Source organism: Botryllus schlosseri, chromosome 6 (assembly GCF_051294905.1).
Source record: "Botryllus schlosseri isolate E-star chromosome 6, Bs_hap1, whole genome shotgun sequence".
Taxonomy (NCBI): Eukaryota; Metazoa; Chordata; class Ascidiacea; order Stolidobranchia; family Styelidae; genus Botryllus; species Botryllus schlosseri.
The window spans coordinates 7,192,347-7,203,807 of NC_137241.1; positions in this window are offsets into that span (position 1 = coordinate 7,192,347).

Genomic DNA, 11,461 nt, shown 5'->3' on the forward strand with positions numbered 1-11,461 from the left:
ACTTGGACTGAATCGGTGCTTAAGAAATGGGGATTGACTCGTAACATGAAGCAAAATTTTCGAGTCAAGTTCAAGTCTTCGAGTAATGTGTATCTATTGAATCGCAGAATCGCGAAACAATTGGTGCAGTCTGTAACTGCATACTAGAATTGGGTAGGTGTATTATGTATTGTATGATATCAATCAACTTTCTGTGGTTTCATACTCTATCCTCTATTTGGATGATGACCAGAGGTGGTCAGCAACGAAGTAGTTCTGCTTTTACTATTTCAAGTAGATCTTGCCTACATAAACTACTTTCTCATGTGGTTATGGATCACACTGATTCTACTTCTACTTGACAGTTTTTTGTTTTCTAGGCAAGCCTAGACGTCGAATACTTACTTTTTCCTTTACTTGGGAATCGCTGCTTGAATTGGCACTTGAGTAGAAGTTTACGACGTATCTTCTATTTCTACCTGAGCACCACCGATGATTTCTTTGACCATACAATCACCGATGTGCGTTATCAGTTTTACGTACGTGACAGCCACACAACGCCTCTTTTAATGCACAATTAACTCAATATTGGTTACTCGATCCAGTATTAATAGCGACTCAATCTGTGCTTCAACCATCTTGCAAAATGCAATGACGTGAATCATGCCCCGTACTGCGAGAATTGGATCTGACTTGACGAGAATTAAATGACCTGACTCAAGTCAAAACGTGCAATGACTCGCGAAGACTTGTACTTGCGTGTATTATAGGGCACATTTCTAACAAATGTTTTAGTAAGAATTCCATTAAATAATCCCTTGAGACAGCAAATGTCGAGTATGTTCATAGACCACATTATAACCACCCGACAGTGGTGTTGTGGTTCTACAGTCACCATTAGGAACAACTCGCTGACATTGAAACCCAATTACGAGAAGGAAAAAAGTGCATATTGAGTTCAGAGTTTTATGGAAGAATTGACCAAAAACTATAGTTATTCTAAGAAGCGAAAACGCCAATGCGAAACTGTTTAATGCAGGCTACATTGAGAGTGTAATAGTCGCGCAGGAATAGAATTCAAATATACTATCTGTGGTCGCACTGCTGTATCACTCCTGACTCAAAAGGTCTCTTGCATCGAGAGAAACTGGAATCGAGATACAATAATAGAAAGTTCCAACGTCCGCGTTTACAGTCAAATATTTTGTATTCATCGCAATGCGTATACCCAGGGTTAACGCCAGTATATGACTAAAAAATGGAACATAGAAAAAGGCCAACCTACATCATCGTTAGAGCCACTGTTTCACCGATTTAAAACTCTATTCTGCCGCCCAATCATCTTATTATTGCCAACTCCATTGTTCGGGAATAAAGGTGAACCTAAGAACTACTATGACGCGTAATATAATGTAGGCCTAATACACTGCTGTATGTGTAACTGGGTATATAGGCTTGATGATAAAGCATTCAAACGAAAAACAAAGACATGGATTTTGAGGTAATAATTTGGAATCATTGGACTGGTGCGACCCGCGAGCGATTTGAGGCTTCGAATCCGACCAGCGACGTTCAGGCGAGTTTGACACCCCTGCTGTAGATGAATTCTGAATTTTCGAAGACCGAAGCTTCAACACTCACGCGAATTCGGAAAGTTGATATTGTGTGTCGATAACATCCGTTCGAGGTTGTTGATAGCATGCGCCTTCTAAGTATGATATCCGTGTCGTTTATGTTTTGAGCGCATGAGAAATATCGTAAAATAACGTGAAGCGTATAGCTGATTTTAGATTTCCCCGGAATTCGTGACATACCGCGGATCCAAGAATGCAGTATCAGTTATGCCTCGAAGCGACACTAAGACACGATACATTTCGAATTGCGTAGCGATTTTACATTACGAGTGCACTGCATATGTCCTGATGTATAGTGAGAATCGATATTTTGGTTCAGATTGAATTGAATTATAGCTATTATCGGCATGGCATAGGCACAGGCCGCGTAAGAAACGTTGATCTCGTACAACAGGCTGATTGAGTATATCGGTTCTCAGTTTAGTGTTCCTTAAATAAGCCCGATAAAAGCTGTGACGGCTTGCAAGTTACGGAAGCTTTCGGGCTCTATACAGTAGTCTGATGGCAAATGCCAAGGTCTATATGACGGCGTGAGTGAGTCACGTTTACGGCTATGGATGTTGCAGGCAGAAGAAAAACATCACACAGCCCTGATCGAGTAATTAATAATTGCGTCGCCTCTATATAATCGAAACAATAGTTTCCGCCTTGCGAACACTGAACAGGCGATATTATTGCAGTACCATACAGTAAAAAATGGTGTGCAGGTGTAGATACACTGGTACAGGACAGGTACACATGTGTACCGTGCGCACCATGTCTCATTGTGCGCCCCATGTCGCTGCGTACTGGAATCTAATATATCTAACATAATCTATAATAGTTCAATACAGGGAATATGGGTGTCGAGGATTCAGTATAAAGCATTTATCTTGTAACCAAGGAGCAATTAGAGTAGTAAGTGTACGATTTGTTGTGAAGCTGCTGTGCTGTTTTAAAATGTGAAGAGATAACGGCGTGGTTCATGATATATTCAATCTCCCAATAAGTTTCAGAGAATCATTAGTTTCGGAAGAGTCGAAAGTTGAAAGAATTTAAACTTCCATGCTCCAACACGTCATAACATCCGGAGTGCTGTGCTGGAAAACGACGTATTCAATGCAATCGACATTCTTGATTTGGTCACGAGATAAATGTTGATTAAAACTGATCAGATTCTTTGCAGTGCCTACACAGTTGTGTTGCTATTATATCCCCAGGACTGAAACAGCCCTTGGTCAGGCGCCCACAAATCATTGGTCTTGAGTCACTCAAAAAGGGATTAACCAAGCTTCTAATGGCGGGGGCGTTCTACAACATGCCAATAGGGTTAACGCAGTCTTCGCGTATCTTGAGTTATGAAAGTACAGTGTCTTATGCTGTAACTTCACGAAGGAAATTCGTCGATACTATTGGTAATTGCATACATTACCATTCACATTTGATCCTCCCTCAGTCCACATGACCAGATTTACTGGCGGGGGTGGTGTTTTCGAGAATTTACGGCACTTCATTAATCGTTACACATATTCGGGGTTGGTTCAGTTACGTATCGAAGGTTTCTGCCAATATGAGGTGGTTGTTTTCGGCCAGAGTTTATTATTGTCCTGATCTTTATGGAAGCCCACTTCGCACAAACGCATGTTGGCCAAAACTTGATATACTGTACTGCACTGCACATAAGGAGGTTAGATTATAGAATTGCGGCAGATGAAAAATTGGGAAGGGTTCCAGAACCAGAGATGATTGAAAACGAGGAATCGAAATCAGCGAAGATATACTGTGATTTTTGAGACCAAGTGCAAATTATTAGGCGAATGTTTCAGACGAGGTCATCCGAAGAATATGCACAGCTGCCCTTCCACAGTAAAGTGATCTTTTTAGATCAGTGGTACTCAAACTGGGGGGCGTGAGAGCATCTGAACTAGGGCGCGAAGCTGACGTGACCTGAATGAATATTTCGCGCTCCGCGCGATTTAGCTCCATTTCATGGTGACATTGTGACCGACAAGATAGCGTAATGGTGAAGCGTCCGGCTTCTTGATCGGTAGGTCGTGGGTTCCATCCCCGGCCGGGTCAAACCAAAAACCTGATTAGTAGAACTGGTATCCATGACTTCCCTTCTTGGCGCACATGCATTAATGGGATATCATGTTGGTGTGGTGCAAGACTTAGAAAGCCGTAAAAGGCTATATCTGCACCTTCCTTGTCCAGCGGCATATGCACATCATGCACTCATGGTATGCATATGCAAAGATCGCGTGTATGTGTATCATGAGTCGGTGTATATCCGCAAAAACATCAAGGACAAAAATAAACTACGCCCTTTCCTTTAATGCTCTGTCTATAGTCCGAATTTCATATTGGAGAATTATCTCATCAACTGTCAAAACTAGGGCGATTTTTTTGGGCATGTCAAAAAAGTCAAGTAGCGCTGTCAAAATTGTAGCGTTAGGTCAAAAAATGTCAAAATTGCTTACAAAGTTAAAAAAAATTTGCAACCTGCATTTCGTTAGTATTGCGTATTTTGCACTGTCGGTGAACTTATAATTTGACATTTTACAGCTTGCCTATACCGTTGTAGACGGCCCTTTGTTTGCTCATTGTGGATCATAAACATTCAAATGAAACAGATAGGTTGACATGGTGTTATGCTCTGCGTACCGCAATATCCTAACTGAAGTAAGACTGCGTGGGCATTGCATCTTTCTTATATCAAGTAACGCATGATGAAAAATGGTGATGTAGATTCTAAACACCATTGTCAGAATGAAGCAACACGGTGTGACACCTGCAGTGTACGCACACTTCAGTGTTGTCAGCCGACAACTGCTGCTGGTGAACGTTCTTTCTCCCTTCTGGGCAAGCTTCTCAGACACTTTCTACCCGACAATTTAAGAAAGTATCTTTCGCAGTACTACAACAAATTTTAATTATTTTTACCATAATACGTGATATAACTACTAGAATTCTTCATAGGGCCAGGTTTCGTTGAAATAATTTTTGGGGGGGGCCAAACTACTTCGTACGGACAGACAGTTCCAACCAGAAATAAAGATAAGTAGTGCAATTCTAACATTATGTTAGGAAACACCTAATTTGCAAACCTTAGGTCAAAATTTGGTCAAAGCGAAGTTTTTTAAGGTCAAAAAATGTCAAAATTTTGATTTTTAGGTAGAAATCTTCAATTTTTAAGGTAAAAAAATCGGCCTAGTCATAACCTTTCATGCCATAAAACTAGCCGTTGGGATTGCCAGCATTCTGGTTGCATTTTGTTTGCCAATAACTACTGGTACAGAGGGTCGCATTTAAAACAAAAATCCATTTAAAACAAACATGTTTAAGACAGGCCCTTGCCCCAAACGAACCTTGGTAGGTTCTGCACTGTGAACCTTTTTCATATAATATAATTCGCACGTCATAATAACATCTTTGGTGGAAATTTACTGCATTTCAACTGCGGGTTGCTCTATGCATGGCGCTGGCAGCATAAAAATCAATGCTTAAAGAGCATGCACCTTGCCAATCTCAAAAATTTTACTTGTTTTGTTAGAAAAGTTTGCTCGAAATATTTAGCTTTCCGTTTGTGAATATTTAATGAATCTCAGCTGTGAGCTTTGACCCGCAATCACACAACATCAAGAGCGAAATACGCTACCTGTAGATAGTCAGCGAATGATGCCTATTCAACCAAGCAAGGAAATTGATATTGTTGTCTGCTGTGAAAAGTCTAGCGAACTTGCGGGCTCCATCCCGATTTCATATGTTTATTGTATCATAAAAAACCAAATCCGTGCGATTAGGGTGTTGGCTACTTCTGTATTTGGCGACGTTTAACAAAGTTAGTATGTACTTCAACATTGTGGCATTATGAGGACAGAGTCGTCGCTAGTTATAGTGCTCATTATTATATAACTTCACTGAAATGTAGGGTTGAAATTAGCAACATGACGTCGCATGACGTCATGAGGTTCACGTTTGCGTTCACACAGAACCATTCAAAAAGGTTCGCGCTCACACGAGACTTAACCTTTCAGAGGTTCACACCATCCCTAGTAAGTACGACACGCGCGTTGTCGTCGTCGTATGATTATTTTCCTATGATTAGCACGAGAAGAGAACACAACGCTCAATTAAGTATGATTCACGACTGCAGAACAGTATTTCGTCCGTAATCCAACAGCTGTCTAGCACAGTGGTTCTCAACTGCCGATCCGTGGAAATTCTGGGTTTTCTATTGAAAGACTATACTTGAGTCGAAGTCATTTCGGCTACAAAATCATGAAGATGGTGGTGAAAATCCACCAGCACCATCGATTGTTACAGACTTATAAGTAGGGCTGGGCACAAAGATTCGAGTACTCGAATCTGAATCGAGTATTAATTTTAATGATTCGAGTCGAGTAGTAAAAGACGATTATTTCGAGCACTGAAATTATACGCTCCTCGCAACTGAAAGTTAATTTCCTAACGAGAGTTATAGTTTTGATACTATATCCACTGAGTAAGCCTTGAAAACTTGATTGGCCGTGTCGCAGCATACGAGACATAGTACAGAGCTGCGAACGTTACTAAAAATAACACATCTCCGAAGTCATGATCATCTCACAACATTGCCAATAAAAAGTACAATGAAATCGGTAAGGTCGAAAAAATACCAAAGCATCTTTAATGTGACGGATAACAGGGATTATGTTCTTTTTGGTCGCATAAAAGGTACATGTTTCAACTTTGACAAAGTACATTATGTTGTGACGTCATAATGGGTGATACTCGAATACTCGACTCGACTCGAATCGAATCACTCAGGTACTCGATTTTGCCCAGCCCTACTTATAAGTACTAGAAAGAGCTTCATTGGCAATAAGCCGAAATCGGTTTTTAGGAAGTTTTCACCGCTGCAACGGCCCTGCTTTTGGTTTGCCAAATGTCGGTCGCTCATGTGTATCTCCTGCAACGGTGTCTGGAATCGAAGCTGATGAATACAGAAAGCACACAGCAGGCAAGGACACATTATCGGTACTTCTTTTGCAATTCAATAGCGTTGACTGAATTGTGAAACGAATATAAATTTACGTTGTTATCATTGTATGACAGCGGTTCTCAACCTGGGGTATGCGACACCTTTTAGAATACATTTGGGATCTGAAGTTGTCTGTCTCATCAAATTAGTGTAAAGTTGTATGAAGTAGGAAATCCTGAATCTATTCCAAGAAAGAGATTGAAACCTCACCCCGAGATTCATTTTCTCCGGGGATATACATATTCCGGAATAAATTCAAGATGAGCTGCGATTAGACTAGACCAGGGGTTCTCAACCCGCGGCCCACAGACGTATGTTTTGCGGCCCGCGACATTTTTCTGTATACGAAGATGACCGCAATTGGCGCAGCAGTGTTACAAGTTAATTTAGCTACTTAGATCTCTTATAGCACCGTCTCTGTTCCGTTTGAAGACCCATTCTTTGATATTTTCTATGCTTCTTGATATGCTCGGGTTTAGATTGTTATTGTTTTGATACCGTATTCGTCCGGATACTGGCTTAAGAGAATAACGCTGCGTAGTACACTATTAAGGAGTGTTTTACTCACCTCGAATGGTTTGAACAGTATAACAAGAACAAGGAACGGGAAATCAAATGGCGAAACTCTGCATGGAACAATGAATTTGCTTTCTCAGACGTAAATGGAAAACCGATGCGTCATATTTGTCGAAGAACACTTGTCGTAACCAGGGCTTTGCAGCAGCCACAAATTTGCATTGCTCCAGCTCCGGAGCCGCATCATTACCACTGCTCCGGCTCCAGCTCCGGCTCCGGCTCTGAAAACTATCGAAGGTGTCTGTCTATAATATAGCAACCCGCGGCCTGCGGCCATATATGGCCCGCGAGAAGGTTTTGAGTAGCCCGCGAACTAATTTCCCATTATATGATCGAAATTCCCTGTTATATTATCGAAATTGAATTGCCCAGATTGTGAACTAGTAAGGCCAACCAAAAATATGATTAGTCTGGCCGCGACACTTGAGATGTTGATAACTAAAATATCAGTCCCGACGCATTGGCAGATCCAGGGTCCAGTCACATTTTTAGTAAATCGTCGTACATTACAATAAACTAAAAGAGAAGTAAAATTTTTCTTCTCGCATCGCGTGTTTAATTGTCACACAATTTCTTTCTTCGTAGCCTACCCCCACCTGAAAATGAAAAAACGCCTGATATAGCCGATTGAGTCTAACTATATTCTCAATTACGAGAGAAAGTCTTTTCGCGTTTGCGCACGCAGAAACACCGTCGACGATGAAATGTAGACAAAAAATGATTGTCGTATATTATATCTTCGATATCGATATTCCCAGATGCCGAATAGTCTTGTCCTTGCAAACTGAGCCCAGCGGGCGGTATACAGTCGACCCGCAATATACCCAAGTAATAATAATATTAACTTTGAAAATTTTACGCGCCTGGCGCGGCTAGTGGGCAGCGCACTCATTCGTCAATTTCATTTGGTCCTTTAGCCGAAAAGGTTTGCCACCCCTGATCTATATAGACTACTAATTGACCCGTAGGTTAGTTATCTATAGTAATTTAGAGTCTGTCAGCCGTCAGTAACATCGGATGCATGAAAACATAGGTTGTTGTTGTTGTTTATTAACTCATATATAATTGGCGCTTGCAACTCGTGGTTATTTGCGCCCACACAGTAAATTTCATAAACGCATAATGTCATGTCTTCATGGACTTGAGTCCTTTTTCCGCTCATTTGCTGCCTCCTTTCGCGAGTTCGGCTCTCTCTTTGTCTGGGCTTTTTCAATGCGCTGTATTACAGCGGGATCGGCGATGAGGAGCCCAGATAAACCTCCGACACATAGAAACATGGCAGAGCCGAGACTCGAACAATCAACCATCGATGTCGTGACTACAGTGTTTAACCAACTGCGCCACTCGCTAAATTTTAAGTAGAGCTCCGGCTCCGGCTCCAGTGAAAATGCACGGCTTCGGGGCTCCGGCTCCGGGCTCCGGCTCCGGGCTCCAGCTCCGGCTCCGATGCCTTGGTCGTAACGGAGCGTCGGAGGCTAAAATAAAATGATACCACGAAAGTTTCTTCTGCAGTCATACATATCGCCCGATCTTAACTAAAAACGTTGTTAGCTAAGTGTCAAGCCCAGCAATCCATATTTCGAGTCATTGTCGAAATTGCCGACGACGTTACAGACGCATTTGGTATATCGCTAAATCCAAGAAATCCGCTCGAGAAGGTGTGATTTAAATAAAACTTTAACATACTGTCCGAATATTAGCTGTTTCCGGTACTCAGCAGCAAGAACACTTTCACCTGACAAATTTCGAAGCTACAGTTGTCTGATTCAACCCTGACCAGAAGAGTATAGCAGCAATGTCCGTCGATCTTTTATCGCATGTTCTGAAACACGTTGCCGCGTAGCTAACTTTAGCCTACCATTGGACGAATCCACCGACTCCACAGAGACATGGCATAGCTAATTATCTCGGTGCATTTTTATCAAAGTTCAGATATTTTAAGAGCAAATGCTTGCAAGGCAAACGTGGGAAGGGGACCAGCGAAAAACACCATGACAAAGCGGACTTATGTAACTATTGGTGAAGGGCTTCAGTCATTGAAGGAAAAAAGAATTGGTTGGTGTGCTCAGAAATGACCACGAAACGCCAGACTTCTTATATCACCGAGAGCTCAAAGTGATTATGGCCTCTGTAACGAAAAAGTAACCATAATTTTATGCTTGCTCGCTCACGTATTGAAACTGAGAGCTCCGTTCGCTGGTGGAAGGGTTTGAAGGTGCATATACCGACTTGGCAATGAATGCAATGCAAGCTTCACGAATGGACTTACTGGCGCCGTTGGAAAATACATATTCTCACAAAAGCAGCAACTGCTATCTTACGTATACTGTCCATTATTGCGTAAGAATATATAAAAATGTACTAAACGCCCGTATACGACTGGTAGACAGGCTATACATTAGCCTAAATTCAATGGTTGCCCACAAATACATGGTAATAATGTTCTGCGGCCCGCAGCATCTTTTGCTGTTAAAATGCGGTCCGTTATGCATGGGAAGTTGAGAATCCGTGGACTAGACGGACGTTCATTAATAAATCTGTTTCTCAATCTTGCTGTCATATATGCTGCGATCATACTCACATGCGTCGTCGGCAGCGTTACGCGTTAATATTACGTTCCCCATCACTTTGTGGAGATAGATTTGCGGCACTCGTTCATATTAAATCGAACACGCGGATTTTCAAGACACTACCATGCATTTCAAGAAACGTAGCAACAGAATTCGCTTTAAAATAGTAAAAGTCTACCCAATTCCAACATATAGTATGATATTATTTTCAGAGGTGGTCAGTAACGAAATACTTCTACTTTTTTGAAGTACTCAAGTATTTTTTCGCTACTTGGGTACTTACCCAAGTATATCTAAATGCCGCTACTTCTACTTCTACTCAGTAATATTGCGTGATCTACTTACTTACCTTTCACTATTTTCAGTTTGTCAACTAGAAGTAGTTTAATCCACCAATCAGGAAGATAGCCTGAGGAATTTCGGGTCTGTTTTCACGGAGTATCAACATTTAATTTCATAACAGTTTAGTAAAGCCTAGAATTTTCGTCGCGCTTCGCGCACAGTGGATATGGAGTGACTAAATAGGAATTCACGAAAGTGTCAGTGAATATAATTTAGGTAGCGGGTTGCGTGGTTCCGTTCACACCGCATTGTCGTCCATATGAAATATTACATCACAGCATATATGTCCCATCATAACGTTTGAAATTGATATTTCGCAATCTAGCATTTACTTATCATATATTAATCTAGCAGTTCGTGGCGTGTCGTAATCTAGAACAGTGGACTCTGACTTTTTTAGCTTTAGTCCTGTTTTAGCATACCACCTGTGAAACTTTCTGGACCAAAGATATGACATGCATTTTCCGCTTTTAGAAGTAGTATTTATATTTCTCTTTCAATTCCCAGCATCATACTTTGAGTTCTAATTAGTTTCAGTTCTTTTGTCTAGAAAACATATATGTTGAAGTTTAAAAGCAGGTGTAGATATGCCTTTTTTCCGAAAATAAAGCTACACAATATGGCATTTTTACGATCCACCATATTTTTACTAACGTTTACTAATCGCGCAAAGTGTTTACACCGTATCCGATCCAACTTCCCCGTATTGCTATTCGACTAAACCAGTGGTTCCCAACCTTTTTCCACCCACGTACCATTTCCAGGTTCTATGCAGTGCTCGCGTACCACCTACATCCACCATTTATGACGTCACAATCACGTATTTGACCTATGCGAGGTGTTATAAGAAATTCTATTAAACTAGGCATTATCAGCCAGGGTTGATGTTGAGATGCATGGAATTGTTTTTTCACCACCAGTCACAAGAAGAACAACAACTTAATGAAATAAAAACAAACAACATAAGCTCATTATTAATGCAGCGGTGGCCAACCGTTTTGCTATTCACAGCCGCATTTTGAGTAGTCATGTAGCCAACGGCCGCATTCCAGGACATAGTTCGTAATGAATAAACTGGATGACAAATACCCATTTTAAACTGTACATGTCCATTTTCGGTGAGCTCCAGACTAACCTGTTTATTCATATCGGCGTACGTACCGAAATCGCGAGTGGTCATGTTATGAATGGATATCTCCGGTATAAAGTTGATGGACGGCGTGTTTTCGAAAATTTAGGGCATCAGTTATAAATGATGATGTATCTTCGGGTGGACCAAATGTAATAAGTCACTTTGTTGAATACTGCTATTTCCTGACCTCCCATCAGGATTGGGGGGTATATTGGAAAGATATTGA